General features: G+C 49.1%; 2 non-coding genes across 2 annotated transcripts; both read right to left on the reverse strand.

Annotated features, from left to right (window-relative positions):
- Positions 1–6,488: 6,488 nt before the first annotated feature.
- trnam-cau (transfer RNA methionine (anticodon CAU)) lies at positions 6,489–6,560 on the reverse strand. The gene has a single exon. It is a non-coding gene; the product is annotated as a tRNA-Met (tRNA).
- A 2,666-nt stretch (positions 6,561–9,226) lies between these two features.
- trnam-cau (transfer RNA methionine (anticodon CAU)) lies at positions 9,227–9,298 on the reverse strand. Its single transcript has one exon. It is a non-coding gene; the product is annotated as a tRNA-Met (tRNA).
- Between the last annotated feature and the right edge of the window lie 5,750 nt (positions 9,299–15,048).

Below are 15,048 nucleotides of genomic sequence, written 5' to 3' on the forward strand. Positions count from 1 at the left end.
GCTGCAAGAATTGCAAGCAGCAAAGCCTTTCCAGAACATCTGCTTGTCATTCTGTCCCCGGGGGGGCTGATGTTTGTCTCATCCCCAGGAACTGGACTATCTCCACTGGCGGATAATTAAACCATTTTATTTCTACTTGCACGTTGTTCTGGGGGGAGGGGGGTGGGGGAATGTAGGGTTGGGGGAGGGTAAGAGTCCATTCGCTCTTCTGCTTTCTCTCCCTCTTTCTCTCTCTCTCTCTCTCTGAAACTCTTGGGGTGAGAGGTGTCAGTTACATTAATGCGGGGAACATGAACAACTTTGATTGTGAACTTTCTCCAAAGGTCTGTTATCGGAGAGACAGAAAGATGCTGTGCTGGCAGGACAGAGAGAAATGAACACCGAGGACTCTTCGCCCAGGTAAATTCACATTGTTGTGCAGCCTGCTTGGTGTTCAGAAATCGTCTTCACGCAGCAATCTTACAGAAAGTCTATTGCAAAGCGGGCATCGCTTTCTTTGCTGCGACCGCGCAGCAGTTAACATCTGAGCCCCAAGTGTCCCAGATGAAGAGAATCCGAGTGAAACCTTCACTCACTGAGAGTCATCCCCACCGCCCTGAGCTGAGGGACTGCAGGCAGTCCAACACGGAAGGGACGGTTAAAAATGAACCATTTTTGCTCCCTCAGCAACACGTAGCATCATTCTCGCGCAGACAGAAGCCATTCAGCCCCTGGATTCCACGGCGACTGTCTGTCACTTGTCTCTCTCTCTCTCTCTGAGGTTATTCACAATCGGTGGTATCCGTCCAAAAAGTGGGGGACGATGTCTGAGTTTCAACTTTAACAGCTCATTAGCATCGTAGAGAACCGGTTTTGCGATTCAGTTCAGAGGAAACCGACCAAGAACAGAATACCACTGAGACCTCTAAAACCCATGCCGTTTGAATGGAGTGGATCGATATGAACATATCGGCAAGTAGATGCAAAGGCAGCTTGCTGAAGAAAGCAGATCAAGGTGACAGTGAACGATAGCAGAGGATGGTTTCGATCTATCGACCTCTGGGTTATGGGCCCAGCACGCTCCCGCTGCGCCACTCTGCTGCCGCTTGGTGAGCTGGTTGCACAGAACACTTCAGGCTTTTGTCTGGCACGCTGAAGGCACCTTCGAGCCTGATGTCAAAGACCTCCACTGCTGTCGTGTGATATGCTGTTTCGCAGACGTATGGAGGCTGTGTAAATATAAACTTTTTTCTAAATTCCCACATTCTGTCGGTCGAACTGTGATTTCACACTGAATCACAACATGTGTCACAGCGCAGACGGAGGCTCTGCGGCCCACCTTCGCTCTGCTGGTTCTACACTTAAGTAAACGTGTGACTCTAGTCGTTTCATTCTCTCGCCTTCTCAGCGGAAATCTGCACATCTGAACGTGACCACCGAATTCCCTTTTGGGTCCATTGAATCTTCCTCTTTGTCAATGTCAGACAGGGACTTACTGACCCTCACCACTCCCTGTACGAAAACGTTCTTCCTAATGTCACTTTTACTTCTTTTCCTCGTGACTTAAAATTCTGCCGAATCGTTATGGATCCTTTCAGGCGTGGGAGCATTTTCACAACATTATTTCCTGTTTCTAGGTCCCTCATGACTTGGAAAAGTTCGGTTCTCCGAGGAGAGCTGTCCCAATTTTCCAATCTACCTTGATTGCTGACATTCCTCAAACACCGCACCACTCACGTCAACCGGTTGAGCACTATGGTAAAAACAATGACTGCAGATGCTGGAAACCAGATTCTGGATTAGTGGTGCTGGAAGAGCACAGCAGTTCAGGCAGCATCCAAGTAGCTTGTTGAACACGATCTCCAACCATTTCATTTCTCTGTTTTCTGCCTCATTCGTACTCCAGGCAGCCCACGCTGGTTTCACGAAGGTGCTTTTTGAGAAAGTTAATCAGGCAGTTTTGCACAAGTCAAGTTAAAAAAAAACACGGGCTCGTCCGGGATTTGAACCAGGGACCTCTCGCAAATCAGCGCAGTAACAGACCCTAAGCGAGAATCATACGCCTAGACCAACGAGCCAGAAAGCACGCGCGCAAGAAATGCCCCAGACCTCTTGAGCGACCTGAGACATGCTCAGTATGAAATACATTTGAGATTGCTCTCAGAATTGCAAGCGGCAAAGACTTTCCCGAACAGCTGCTTCTCATCCAGTCTCCCTGCTGCTATTTCATTCCACCGCATTCGCTGCTCACAGTGTCGTTTGCCCAACGTAGCATGAAGCATAAACTGGGTGACTGCTTCGCAGAACATCCCGCTTCTGCCCGCAGAAACTCAAGGCCCTGACCTTGCGGTTGCCTGCCACTTTAACACATCACCCTGTTCCCTGGCCAACATCCCTGTCTCAGGCTTGCAGCAGTGTTCGAGCTCCAGATGAAAGAACAACATCTCATTTTCCACTTGGAGACCTTACAGCCCTCCGGTCTTCAATATCGAGTTCTATAACTATAGGGCCTGAACTCCCCCATGTCCTTGACCCCTACCACACAAAAGACTCCTGTTTATCACCTCGTCTGCTATGACACACGACGTATTGTTAGCCACTAACAGTCTCCATTAACAGTTATTCGCATTCTCACGCGGATCGTTATTCACTCCTACGTCCTGCCTATTGTTCTCTCTCTGAGCTGGCGGCAAACACAGCAATGAACATTGGAGACTCTGAGCCAGCTGAAACTTGCTCAGTGTGAAGTACATTCCACATTGCTGCAAGAATTGCAAGCAGCAAAGCCTTTCCAGAACATCTGCTTGTCATTCTGTCCCCGGGGGGGCTGATGTTTGTCTCATCCCCAGGAACTGGACTATCTCCACTGGCGGATAATTAAACCATTTTATTTCTACTTGCACGTTGTTCTGGGGGGAGGGGGGTGGGGGAATGTAGGGTTGGGGGAGGGTAAGAGTCCATTCGCTCTTCTGCTTTCTCTCCCTCTTTCTCTCTCTCTCTCTCTCTGAAACTCTTGGGGTGAGAGGTGTCAGTTACATTAATGCGGGGAACATGAACAACTTTGATTGTGAACTTTCTCCAAAGGTCTGTTATCGGAGAGACAGAAAGATGCTGTGCTGGCAGGACAGAGAGAAATGAACACCGAGGACTCTTCGCCCAGGTAAATTCACATTGTTGTGCAGCCTGCTTGGTGTTCAGAAATCGTCTTCACGCAGCAATCTTACAGAAAGTCTATTGCAAAGCGGGCATCGCTTTCTTTGCTGCGACCGCGCAGCAGTTAACATCTGAGCCCCAAGTGTCCCAGATGAAGAGAATCCGAGTGAAACCTTCACTCACTGAGAGTCATCCCCACCGCCCTGAGCTGAGGGACTGCAGGCAGTCCAACACGGAAGGGACGGTTAAAAATGAACCATTTTTGCTCCCTCAGCAACACGTAGCATCATTCTCGCGCAGACAGAAGCCATTCAGCCCCTGGATTCCACGGCGACTGTCTGTCACCTGTCTCTCTCTCTCTCTCTGAGGTTATTCACAATCGGTGGTATCCGTCCAAAAAGTGGGGGACGATGTCTGAGTTTCAACTTTAACAGCTCATTAGCATCGTAGAGAACCGGTTTTGCGATTCAGTTCAGAGGAAACCGACCAAGAACAGAATACCACTGAGACCTCTAAAACCCATGCCGTTTGAATGGAGTGGATCGATATGAACATATCGGCAAGTAGATGCAAAGGCAGCTTGCTGAAGAAAGCAGATCAAGGTGACAGTGAACGATAGCAGAGGATGGTTTCGATCTATCGACCTCTGGGTTATGGGCCCAGCACGCTCCCGCTGCGCCACTCTGCTGCCGCTTGGTGAGCTGGTTGCACAGAACACTTCAGGCTTTTGTCTGGCACGCTGAAGGCACCTTCGAGCCTGATGTCAAAGACCTCCACTGCTGTCGTGTGATATGCTGTTTCGCAGACGTATGGAGGCTGTGTAAATATAAACTTTTTTCTAAATTCCCACATTCTGTCGGTCGAACTGTGATTTCACACTGAATCACAACATGTGTCACAGCGCAGACGGAGGCTCTGCGGCCCACCTTCGCTCTGCTGGTTCTACACTTAAGTAAACGTGTGACTCTAGTCGTTTCATTCTCTCGCCTTCTCAGCGGAAATCTGCACATCTGAACGTGACCACCGAATTCCCTTTTGGGTCCATTGAATCTTCCTCTTTGTCAATGTCAGACAGGGACTTACTGACCCTCACCACTCCCTGTACGAAAACGTTCTTCCTAATGTCACTTTTACTTCTTTTCCTCGTGACTTAAAATTCTGCCGAATCGTTATGGATCCTTTCAGGCGTGGGAGCATTTTCACAACATTATTTCCTGTTTCTAGGTCCCTCATGACTTGGAAAAGTTCGGTTCTCCGAGGAGAGCTGTCCCAATTTTCCAATCTACCTTGATTGCTGACATTCCTCAAACACCGCACCACTCACGTCAACCGGTTGAGCACTATGGTAAAAACAATGACTGCAGATGCTGGAAACCAGATTCTGGATTAGTGGTGCTGGAAGAGCACAGCAGTTCAGGCAGCATCCAAGTAGCTTGTTGAACACGATCTCCAACCATTTCATTTCTCTGTTTTCTGCCTCATTCGTACTCCAGGCAGCCCACGCTGGTTTCACGAAGGTGCTTTTTGAGAAAGTTAATCAGGCAGTTTTGCACAAGTCAAGTTAAAAAAAAACACGGGCTCGTCCGGGATTTGAACCAGGGACCTCTCGCAAATCAGCGCAGTAACAGACCCTAAGCGAGAATCATACGCCTAGACCAACGAGCCAGAAAGCACGCGCGCAAGAAATGCCCCAGACCTCTTGAGCGACCTGAGACATGCTCAGTATGAAATACATTTGAGATTGCTCTCAGAATTGCAAGCGGCAAAGACTTTCCCGAACAGCTGCTTCTCATCCAGTCTCCCTGCTGCTATTTCATTCCACCGCATTCGCTGCTCACAGTGTCGTTTGCCCAACGTAGCATGAAGCATAAACTGGGTGACTGCTTCGCAGAACATCCCGCTTCTGCCCGCAGAAACTCAAGGCCCTGACCTTGCGGTTGCCTGCCACTTTAACACATCACCCTGTTCCCTGGCCAACATCCCTGTCTCAGGCTTGCAGCAGTGTTCGAGCTCCAGATGAAAGAACAACATCTCATTTTCCACTTGGAGACCTTACAGCCCTCCGGTCTTCAATATCGAGTTCTATAACTATAGGGCCTGAACTCCCCCATGTCCTTGACCCCTACCACACAAAAGACTCCTGTTTATCACCTCGTCTGCTATGACACACGACGTATTGTTAGCCACTAACAGTCTCCATTAACAGTTATTCGCATTCTCACGCGGATCGTTATTCACTCCTACGTCCTGCCTATTGTTCTCTCTCTGAGCTGGCGGCAAACACAGCAATGAACATTGGAGACTCTGAGCCAGCTGAAACTTGCTCAGTGTGAAGTACATTCCACATTGCTGCAAGAATTGCAAGCAGCAAAGCCTTTCCAGAACATCTGCTTGTCATTCTGTCCCCGGGGGGGCTGATGTTTGTCTCATCCCCAGGAACTGGACTATCTCCACTGGCGGATAATTAAACCATTTTATTTCTACTTGCACGTTGTTCTGGGGGGAGGGGGGTGGGGGAATGTAGGGTTGGGGGAGGGTAAGAGTCCATTCGCTCTTCTGCTTTCTCTCCCTCTTTCTCTCTCTCTCTCTCTCTGAAACTCTTGGGGTGAGAGGTGTCAGTTACATTAATGCGGGGAACATGAACAACTTTGATTGTGAACTTTCTCCAAAGGTCTGTTATCGGAGAGACAGAAAGATGCTGTGCTGGCAGGACAGAGAGAAATGAACACCGAGGACTCTTCGCCCAGGTAAATTCACATTGTTGTGCAGCCTGCTTGGTGTTCAGAAATCGTCTTCACGCAGCAATCTTACAGAAAGTCTATTGCAAAGCGGGCATCGCTTTCTTTGCTGCGACCGCGCAGCAGTTAACATCTGAGCCCCAAGTGTCCCAGATGAAGAGAATCCGAGTGAAACCTTCACTCACTGAGAGTCATCCCCACCGCCCTGAGCTGAGGGACTGCAGGCAGTCCAACACGGAAGGGACGGTTAAAAATGAACCATTTTTGCTCCCTCAGCAACACGTAGCATCATTCTCGCGCAGACAGAAGCCATTCAGCCCCTGGATTCCACGGCGACTGTCTGTCACTTGTCTCTCTCTCTCTCTCTGAGGTTATTCACAATCGGTGGTATCCGTCCAAAAAGTGGGGGACGATGTCTGAGTTTCAACTTTAACAGCTCATTAGCATCGTAGAGAACCGGTTTTGCGATTCAGTTCAGAGGAAACCGACCAAGAACAGAATACCACTGAGACCTCTAAAACCCATGCCGTTTGAATGGAGTGGATCGATATGAACATATCGGCAAGTAGATGCAAAGGCAGCTTGCTGAAGAAAGCAGATCAAGGTGACAGTGAACGATAGCAGAGGATGGTTTCGATCCATCGACCTCTGGGTTATGGGCCCAGCACGCTCCCGCTGCGCCACTCTGCTGCCGCTTGGTGAGCTGGTTGCACAGAACACTTCAGGCTTTTGTCTGGCACGCTGAAGGCACCTTCGAGCCTGGTGTCAAAGACCTCCACTGCTGTCGTGTGATATGCTGTTTCGCAGACGTATGGAGGCTGTGTAAATATAAACTTTTTTCTAAATTCCCACATTCTGTCGGTCGAACTGTGATTTCACACTGAATCACAACATGTGTCACAGCGCAGACGGAGGCTCTGCGGCCCACCTTCGCTCTGCTGGTTCTACACTTAAGTAAACGTGTGACTCTAGTCGTTTCATTCTCTCGCCTTCTCAGCGGAAATCTGCACATCTGAACGTGACCACCGAATTCCCTTTTGGGTCCATTGAATCTTCCTCTTTGTCAATGTCAGACAGGGACTTACTGACCCTCACCACTCCCTGTACGAAAACGTTCTTCCTAATGTCACTTTTACTTCTTTTCCTCGTGACTTAAAATTCTGCCGAATCGTTATGGATCCTTTCAGGCGTGGGAGCATTTTCACAACATTATTTCCTGTTTCTAGGTCCCTCATGACTTGGAAAAGTTCGGTTCTCCGAGGAGAGCTGTCCCAATTTTCCAATCTACCTTGATTGCTGACATTCCTCAAACACCGCACCACTCACGTCAACCGGTTGAGCACTATGGTAAAAACAATGACTGCAGATGCTGGAAACCAGATTCTGGATTAGTGGTGCTGGAAGAGCACAGCAGTTCAGGCAGCATCCAAGTAGCTTGTTGAACACGATCTCCAACCATTTCATTTCTCTGTTTTCTGCCTCATTCGTACTCCAGGCAGCCCACGCTGGTTTCACGAAGGTGCTTTTTGAGAAAGTTAATCAGGCAGTTTTGCAAAAGTCAAGTTAAAAAAAAACACGGGCTCGTCCGGGATTTGAACCAGGGACCTCTCGCAAATCAGCGCAGTAACAGACCCTAAGCGAGAATCATACGCCTAGACCAACGAGCCAGAAAGCACGCGCGCAGGAAATGCCCCAGACCTCTTGAGCGACCTGAGACATGCTCAGTATGAAGTACATTTGAGATTGCTCTCAGAATTGCAAGCGGCAAAGACTTTCCCGAACAGTTGCTTCTCATCCAGTCTCCCTGCTGCTATTTCATTCCACCGCATTCGCTGCTCACAGTGTCGTTTGCCCAATGTAGCATGAAGCATAAACTGGGTGACTGCTTCGCAGAACATCCCGTTTCTGCCCGCAGAAACTCAAGGACCTGACCTTGCGGTTGCCTGCCACTTTAACACATCACCCTGTTCCCTGGCCAACATCCCTGTCTCAGGCTTGCAGCAGTGTTCGAGCTCCAGATGAAAGAACAACATCTCATTTTCCACTTGGAGACCTTACAGCCCTCCGGTCCTCAATATCGAGTTCTATAACTATAGGGCCTGAACTCCCCCATGTCCTTGACCCCTACCACACAAAAGACTCCTGTTTATCACCTCGTCTGCTATGACACACGACGTATTGTTAGCCACTAACAGTCTCCATTAACAGTTATTCGCATTCTCACGCGGATCGTTATTCACTCCTACGTCCTGCCTATTGTTCTCTCTCTGAGCTGGCGGCAAACACAGCAATGAACATTGGAGACTCTGAGCCAGCTGAAACTTGCTCAGTGTGAAGTACATTCCACATTGCTGCAAGAATTGCAAGCAGCAAAGCCTTTCCAGAACATCTGCTTGTCATTCTGTCCCCGGGGGGGCTGATGTTTGTCTCATCCCCAGGAACTGGACTATCTCCACTGGCGGATAATTAAACCATTTTATTTCTACTTGCACGTTGTTCTGGGGGGAGGGGGGTGGGGGAATGTAGGGTTGGGGGAGGGTAAGAGTCCATTCGCTCTTCTGCTTTCTCTCCCTCTTTCTCTATCTCTCTCTCTGAAACTCTTGGGGTGAGAGGTGTCAGTTACATTAATGCGGGGAACATGAACAACTTTGATTGTGAACTTTCTCCAAAGGTCTGTTATCGGAGAGACAGAAAGATGCTGTGCTGGCAGGACAGAGAGAAATGAACACCGAGGACTCTTCGCCCAGGTAAATTCACATTGTTGTGCAGCCTGCTTGGTGTTCAGAAATCGTCTTCACGCAGCAATCTTACAGAAAGTCTATTGCAAAGCGGGCATCGCTTTCTTTGCTGCGACCGCGCAGCAGTTAACATCTGAGCCCCAAGTGTCCCAGATGAAGAGAATCCGTGTGAAACCTTCACTCACTGAGAGTCATCCCCACCGCCCTGAGCTGAGGGACTGCAGGCAGTCCAACACGGAAGGGACGGTTAAAAATGAACCATTTTTGCTCCCTCAGCAACACGTAGCATCATTCTCGCGCAGACAGAAGCCATTCAGCCCATGGATTCCACGGCGACTGTCTGTCACTTGTCTCTCTCTCTCTCTCTGAGGTTATTCACAATCGGTGGTATCCGTCCAAAAAGTGGGGGACGATGTCTGAGTTTCAACTTTAACAGCTCATTAGCATCGTAGAGAACCGGTTTTGCGATTCAGTTCAGAGGAAACCGACCAAGAACAGAATACCACTGAGACCTCTAAAACCCATGCCGTTTGAATGGAGTGGATCGATATGAACATATCGGCAAGTAGATGCAAAGGCAGCTTGCTAAAGAAAGCAGATCAAGGTGACAGTGAACGATAGCAGAGGATGGTTTCGATCCATCGACCTCTGGGTTATGGGCCCAGCACGCTCCCGCTGCGCCACTCTGCTGCCGCTTGGGTAGCTGGTTGCACAGAACACTTCAGGCTTTTGTCTGGCACGCGGCAGGCACCTTCGAGCCTGATGTCAAAGACCTCCACTGCTGTCGTGTGATATGCTGTTTCGCAGACGTATGGAGGCTGTGTAAATATAAACTTTTTTCTAAATTCCCACATTCTGTCGGTCGAACTGTGATTTCACACTGAATCACAACATGTGTCACAGCGCAGACGGAGGCTCTGCGGCCCACCTTCGCTCTGCTGGTTCTACACTTAAGTAAACGTGTGACTCTAGTCGTTTCATTCTCTCGCCTTCTCAGCGGAAATCTGCACATCTGAACGTGACCACCGAATTCCCTTTTGGGTCCATTGAATCTTCCTCTTTGTCAATGTCAGACAGGGACTTACTGACCCTCACCACTCCCTGTACGAAAACGTTCTTCCTAATGTCACTTTTACTTCTTTTCCTCGTGACTTAAAATTCTGCCGAATCGTTATGGATCCTTTCAGGCGTGGGAGCATTTTCACAACATTATTTCCTGTTTCTAGGTCCCTCATGACTTGGAAAAGTTCGGTTCTCCGAGGAGAGCTGTCCCAATTTTCCAATCTACCTTGATTGCTGACATTCCTCAAACACCGCACCACTCACGTCAACCGGTTGAGCACTATGGTAAAAACAATGACTGCAGATGCTGGAAACCAGATTCTGGATTAGTGGTGCTGGAAGAGCACAGCAGTTCAGGCAGCATCCAAGTAGCTTGTTGAACACGATCTCCAACCATTTCATTTCTCTGTTTTCTGCCTCATTCGTACTCCAGGCAGCCCACGCTGGTTTCACGAAGGTGCTTTTTGAGAAAGTTAATCAGGCAGTTTTGCACAAGTCAAGTTAAAAAAAAACACGGGCTCGTCCAGGATTTGAACCAGGGACCTCTCGCAAATCAGCGCAGTAACAGACCCTAAGCGAGAATCATACGCCTAGACCAACGAGCCAGAAAGCACGCGCGCAGGAAATGCCCCAGACCTCTTGAGCGACCTGAGACATGCTCAGTATGAAATACATTTGAGATTGCTCTCAGAATTGCAAGCGGCAAAGACTTTCCCGAACAGCTGCTTCTCATCCAGTCTCCCTGCTGCTATTTCATTCCACCGCATTCGCTGCTCACAGTGTCGTTTGCCCAACGTAGCATGAAGCATAAACTGGGTGACTGCTTCGCAGAACATCCCGCTTCTGCCCGCAGAAACTCAAGGCCCTGACCTTGCGGTTGTCTGCCACTTTAACACATCATCCTGTTCCCTGGCCAACATCCCTGTCTCAGGCTTGCAGCAGTGTTCGAGCTCCAGATGAAAGAACAACATCTCATTTTCCACTTGGAGACCTTACAGCCCTCCGGTCTTCAATATCGAGTTCTATAACTATAGGGCCTGAACTCCCCCATGTCCTTGACCCCTACCACACAAAAGACTCCTGTTTATCACCTCGTCTGCTATGACACACGACGTATTGTTAGCCACTAACAGTCTCCATTAACAGTTATTCGCATTCTCACGCGGATCGTTATTCACTCCTACGTCCTGCCTATTGTTCTCTCTCTGAGCTGGCGGCAAACACAGCAATGAACATTGGAGACTCTGAGCCAGCTGAAACTTGCTCAGTGTGAAGTACATTCCACATTGCTGCAAGAATTGCAAGCAGCAAAGCCTTTCCAGAACATCTGCTTGTCATTCTGTCCCCGGGGGGGCTGATGTTTGTCTCATCCCCAGGAACTGGACTATCTCCACTGGCGGATAATTAAACCATTTTATTTCTACTTGCACGTTGTTCTGGGGGGAGGGGGGTGGGGGAATGTAGGGTTGGGGGAGGGTAAGAGTCCATTCGCTCTTCTGCTTTCTCTCCCTCTTTCTCTCTCTCTCTCTCTCTGAAACTCTTGGGGTGAGAGGTGTCAGTTACATTAATGCGGGGAACATGAACAACTTTGATTGTGAACTTTCTCCAAAGGTCTGTTATCGGAGAGACAGAAAGATGCTGTGCTGGCAGGACAGAGAGAAATGAACACCGAGGACTCTTCGCCCAGGTAAATTCACATTGTTGTGCAGCCTGCTTGGTGTTCAGAAATCGTCTTCACGCAGCAATCTTACAGAAAGTCTATTGCAAAGCGGGCATCGCTTTCTTTGCTGCGACCGCGCAGCAGTTAACATCTGAGCCCCAAGTGTCCCAGATGAAGAGAATCCGTGTGAAACCTTCACTCACTGAGAGTCATCCCCACCGCCCTGAGCTGAGGGACTGCAGGCAGTCCAACACGGAAGGGACGGTTAAAAATGAACCATTTTTGCTCCCTCAGCAACACGTAGCATCATTCTCGCGCAGACAGAAGCCATTCAGCCCCTGGATTCCACGGCGACTGTCTGTCACTTGTCTCTCTCTCTCTCTCTGAGGTTATTCACAATCGGTGGTATCCGTCCAAAAAGTGGGGGACGATGTCTGAGTTTCAACTTTAACAGCTCATTAGCATCGTAGAGAACCGGTTTTGCGATTCAGTTCAGAGGAAACCGACCAAGAACAGAATACCACTGAGACCTCTAAAACCCATGCCGTTTGAATGGAGTGGATCGATATGAACATATCGGCAAGTAGATGCAAAGGCAGCTTGCTGAAGAAAGCAGATCAAGGTGACAGTGAACAATAGCAGAGGATGGTTTCGATCCATCGACTTCTGGGTTATGGGCCCAGCACGCTCCCGCGGCGCCACTCTGCTGCCGCTGGGGTAGCTGGTTGCACAGAACACTTCAGGCTTTTGTCTGGCACGCGGCAGGCACCTTCGAGCCTGATGTCAAAGACCTCCACTGCTGTCGTGTGATATGCTGTTTCGCAGACGTATGGAGGCTGTGTAAATATAAACTTTTTTCTAAATTCCCACATTCTGTCGGTCGAACTGTGATTTCACACTGAATCACAACATGTGTCACAGCGCAGACGGAGGCTCTGCGGCCCACCTTCGCTCTGCTGGTTCTACACTTAAGTAAACGTGTGACTCTAGTCGTTTCATTCTCTCGCCTTCTCAGCGGAAATCTGCACATCTGAACGTGACCACCGAATTCCCTTTTGGGTCCATTGAATCTTCCTCTTTGTCAATGTCAGACAGGGACTTACTGACCCTCACCACTCCCTGTACGAAAACGTTCTTCCTAATGTCACTTTTACTTCTTTTCCTCGTGACTTAAAATTCTGCCGAATCGTTATGGATCCTTTCAGGCGTGGGAGCATTTTCACAACATTATTTCCTGTTTCTAGGTCCCTCATGACTTGGAAAAGTTCGGTTCTCCGAGGAGAGCTGTCCCAATTTTCCAATCTACCTTGATTGCTGACATTCCTCAAACACCGCACCACTCACGTCAACCGGTTGAGCACTATGGTAAAAACAATGACTGCAGATGCTGGAAACCAGATTCTGGATTAGTGGTGCTGGAAGAGCACAGCAGTTCAGGCAGCATCCAAGTAGCTTGTTGAACACGATCTCCAACCATTTCATTTCTCTGTTTTCTGCCTCATTCGTACTCCAGGCAGCCCACGCTGGTTTCACGAAGGTGCTTTTTGAGAAAGTTAATCAGGCAGTTTTGCACAAGTCAAGTTTAAAAAAAAAACACGGGCTCGTCCGGGATTTGAACCCGGGACCTCTCGCAAATCAGCGCAGGAACAGACCCTAAGCGAGAATCATACGCCTAGACCAACGAGCCAGAAAGCACGCGCGTAAGTAATGCCCCAGACCTCTTGAGCGACCTGAGACATGCTCAGTATGAAGTACATTTGAGATTGCTCTCAGAATTGCAAGCGGCAAAGACTTTCCCGAACAGTTGCTTCTCATCCAGTCTCCCTGCTGCTATTTCATTCCACCGCATTCGCTGCTCACAGTGTCGTTTGCCCAACGTAGCATGAAGCATAAACTGGGTGACTGCTTCGCAGAACATCCCGCTTCTGCCCGCAGAAACTCAAGGCCCTGACCTTGCGGTTGCCTGCCACTTTAACACATCACCCTGTTCCCTGGCCAACATCCCTGTCTCAGGCTTGCAGCAGTGTTCGAGCTCCAGATGAAAGAACAACATCTCATTTTCCACTTGGAGACCTTACAGCCCTCCGGTCTTCAATATCGAGTTCTATAACTATAGGGCCTGAACTCCCCCATGTCCTTGACCCCTACCACACAAAAGACTCCTGTTTATCACCTCGTCTGCTATGACACACGACGTATTGTTAGCCACTAACAGTCTCCATTAACAGTTATTCGCATTCTCACGCGGATCGTTATTCACTCCTACGTCCTGCCTATTGTTCTCTCTCTGAGCTGGCGGCAAACACAGCAATGAACATTGGAGACTCTGAGCCAGCTGAAACTTGCTCAGTGTGAAGTACATTCCACATTGCTGCAAGAATTGCAAGCAGCAAAGCCTTTCCAGAACATCTGCTTGTCATTCTGTCCCCGGGGGGGCTGATGTTTGTCTCATCCCCAGGAACTGGACTATCTCCACTGGCGGATAATTAAACCATTTTATTTCTACTTGCACGTTGTTCTGGGGGGAGGGGGGTGGGGGAATGTAGGGTTGGGGGAGGGTAAGAGTCCATTCGCTCTTCTGCTTTCTCTCCCTCTTTCTCTCTCTCTCTCTCTCTCTGAAACTCTTGGGGTGAGAGGTGTCAGTTACATTAATGCGGGGAACATGAACAACTTTGATTGTGAACTTTCTCCAAAGGTCTGTTATCGGAGAGACAGAAAGATGCTGTGCTGGCAGGACAGAGAGAAATGAACACCGAGGACTCTTCGCCCAGGTAAATTCACATTGTTGTGCAGCCTGCTTGGTGTTCAGAAATCGTCTTCACGCAGCAATCTTACAGAAAGTCTATTGCAAAGCGGGCATCGCTTTCTTTGCTGCGACCGCGCAGCAGTTAACATCTGAGCCCCAAGTGTCCCAGATGAAGAGAATCCGTGTGAAACCTTCACTCACTGAGAGTCATCCCCACCGCCCTGAGCTGAGGGACTGCAGGCAGTCCAACACGGAAGGGACGGTTAAAAAGAACCATTTTTGCTCCCTCAGCAACACGTAGCATCATTCTCGCGCAGACAGAAGCCATTCAGCCCCTGGATTCCACGGCGACTGTCTGTCACTTGTCTCTCTCTCTCTCTCTGAGGTTATTCACAATCGGTGGTATCCGTCCAAAAAGTGGGGGACGATGTCTGAGTTTCAACTTTAACAGCTCATTAGCATCGTAGAGAACCGGTTTTGCGATTCAGTTCAGAGGAAACCGACCAAGAACAGAATACCACTGAGACCTCTCAAACCCATGCCATTTGAATGGAGTGGATCGATATGAACATATCGGCAAGTAGATGCAAAGGCAGCTTGCTGAAGAAAGCAGATCAAGGTGACAGTGAACGATAGCAGAGGATGGTTTCGATCCATCGACTTCTGGGTTATGGGCCCAGCACGCTCCCGCGGCGCCACTCTGCTGCCGCTGGGGTAGCTGGTTGCACAGAACACTTCAGGCTTTTGTCTGGCACGCGGCAGGCACCTTCGAGCCTGATGTCAAAGACCTCCACTACTGTCGTGTGATATGCTGTTTCGCAGACGTATGGAGGCTGTGTAAATATAAACTTTTTTCTAAATTCCCACATTCTGTCGGTCGAACTGTGATTTCACACTGAATCACAACATGTGTCACAGCGCAGACGGAGGTTCTGCGGCCCACCTTCGCTCTGCTGGTTCTACACTTAAGTA

The sequence above is a fragment of the Chiloscyllium punctatum genome, chromosome 36 (genome assembly GCF_047496795.1).
Source record: "Chiloscyllium punctatum isolate Juve2018m chromosome 36, sChiPun1.3, whole genome shotgun sequence".
Taxonomy (NCBI): domain Eukaryota; kingdom Metazoa; phylum Chordata; class Chondrichthyes; order Orectolobiformes; family Hemiscylliidae; genus Chiloscyllium; species Chiloscyllium punctatum.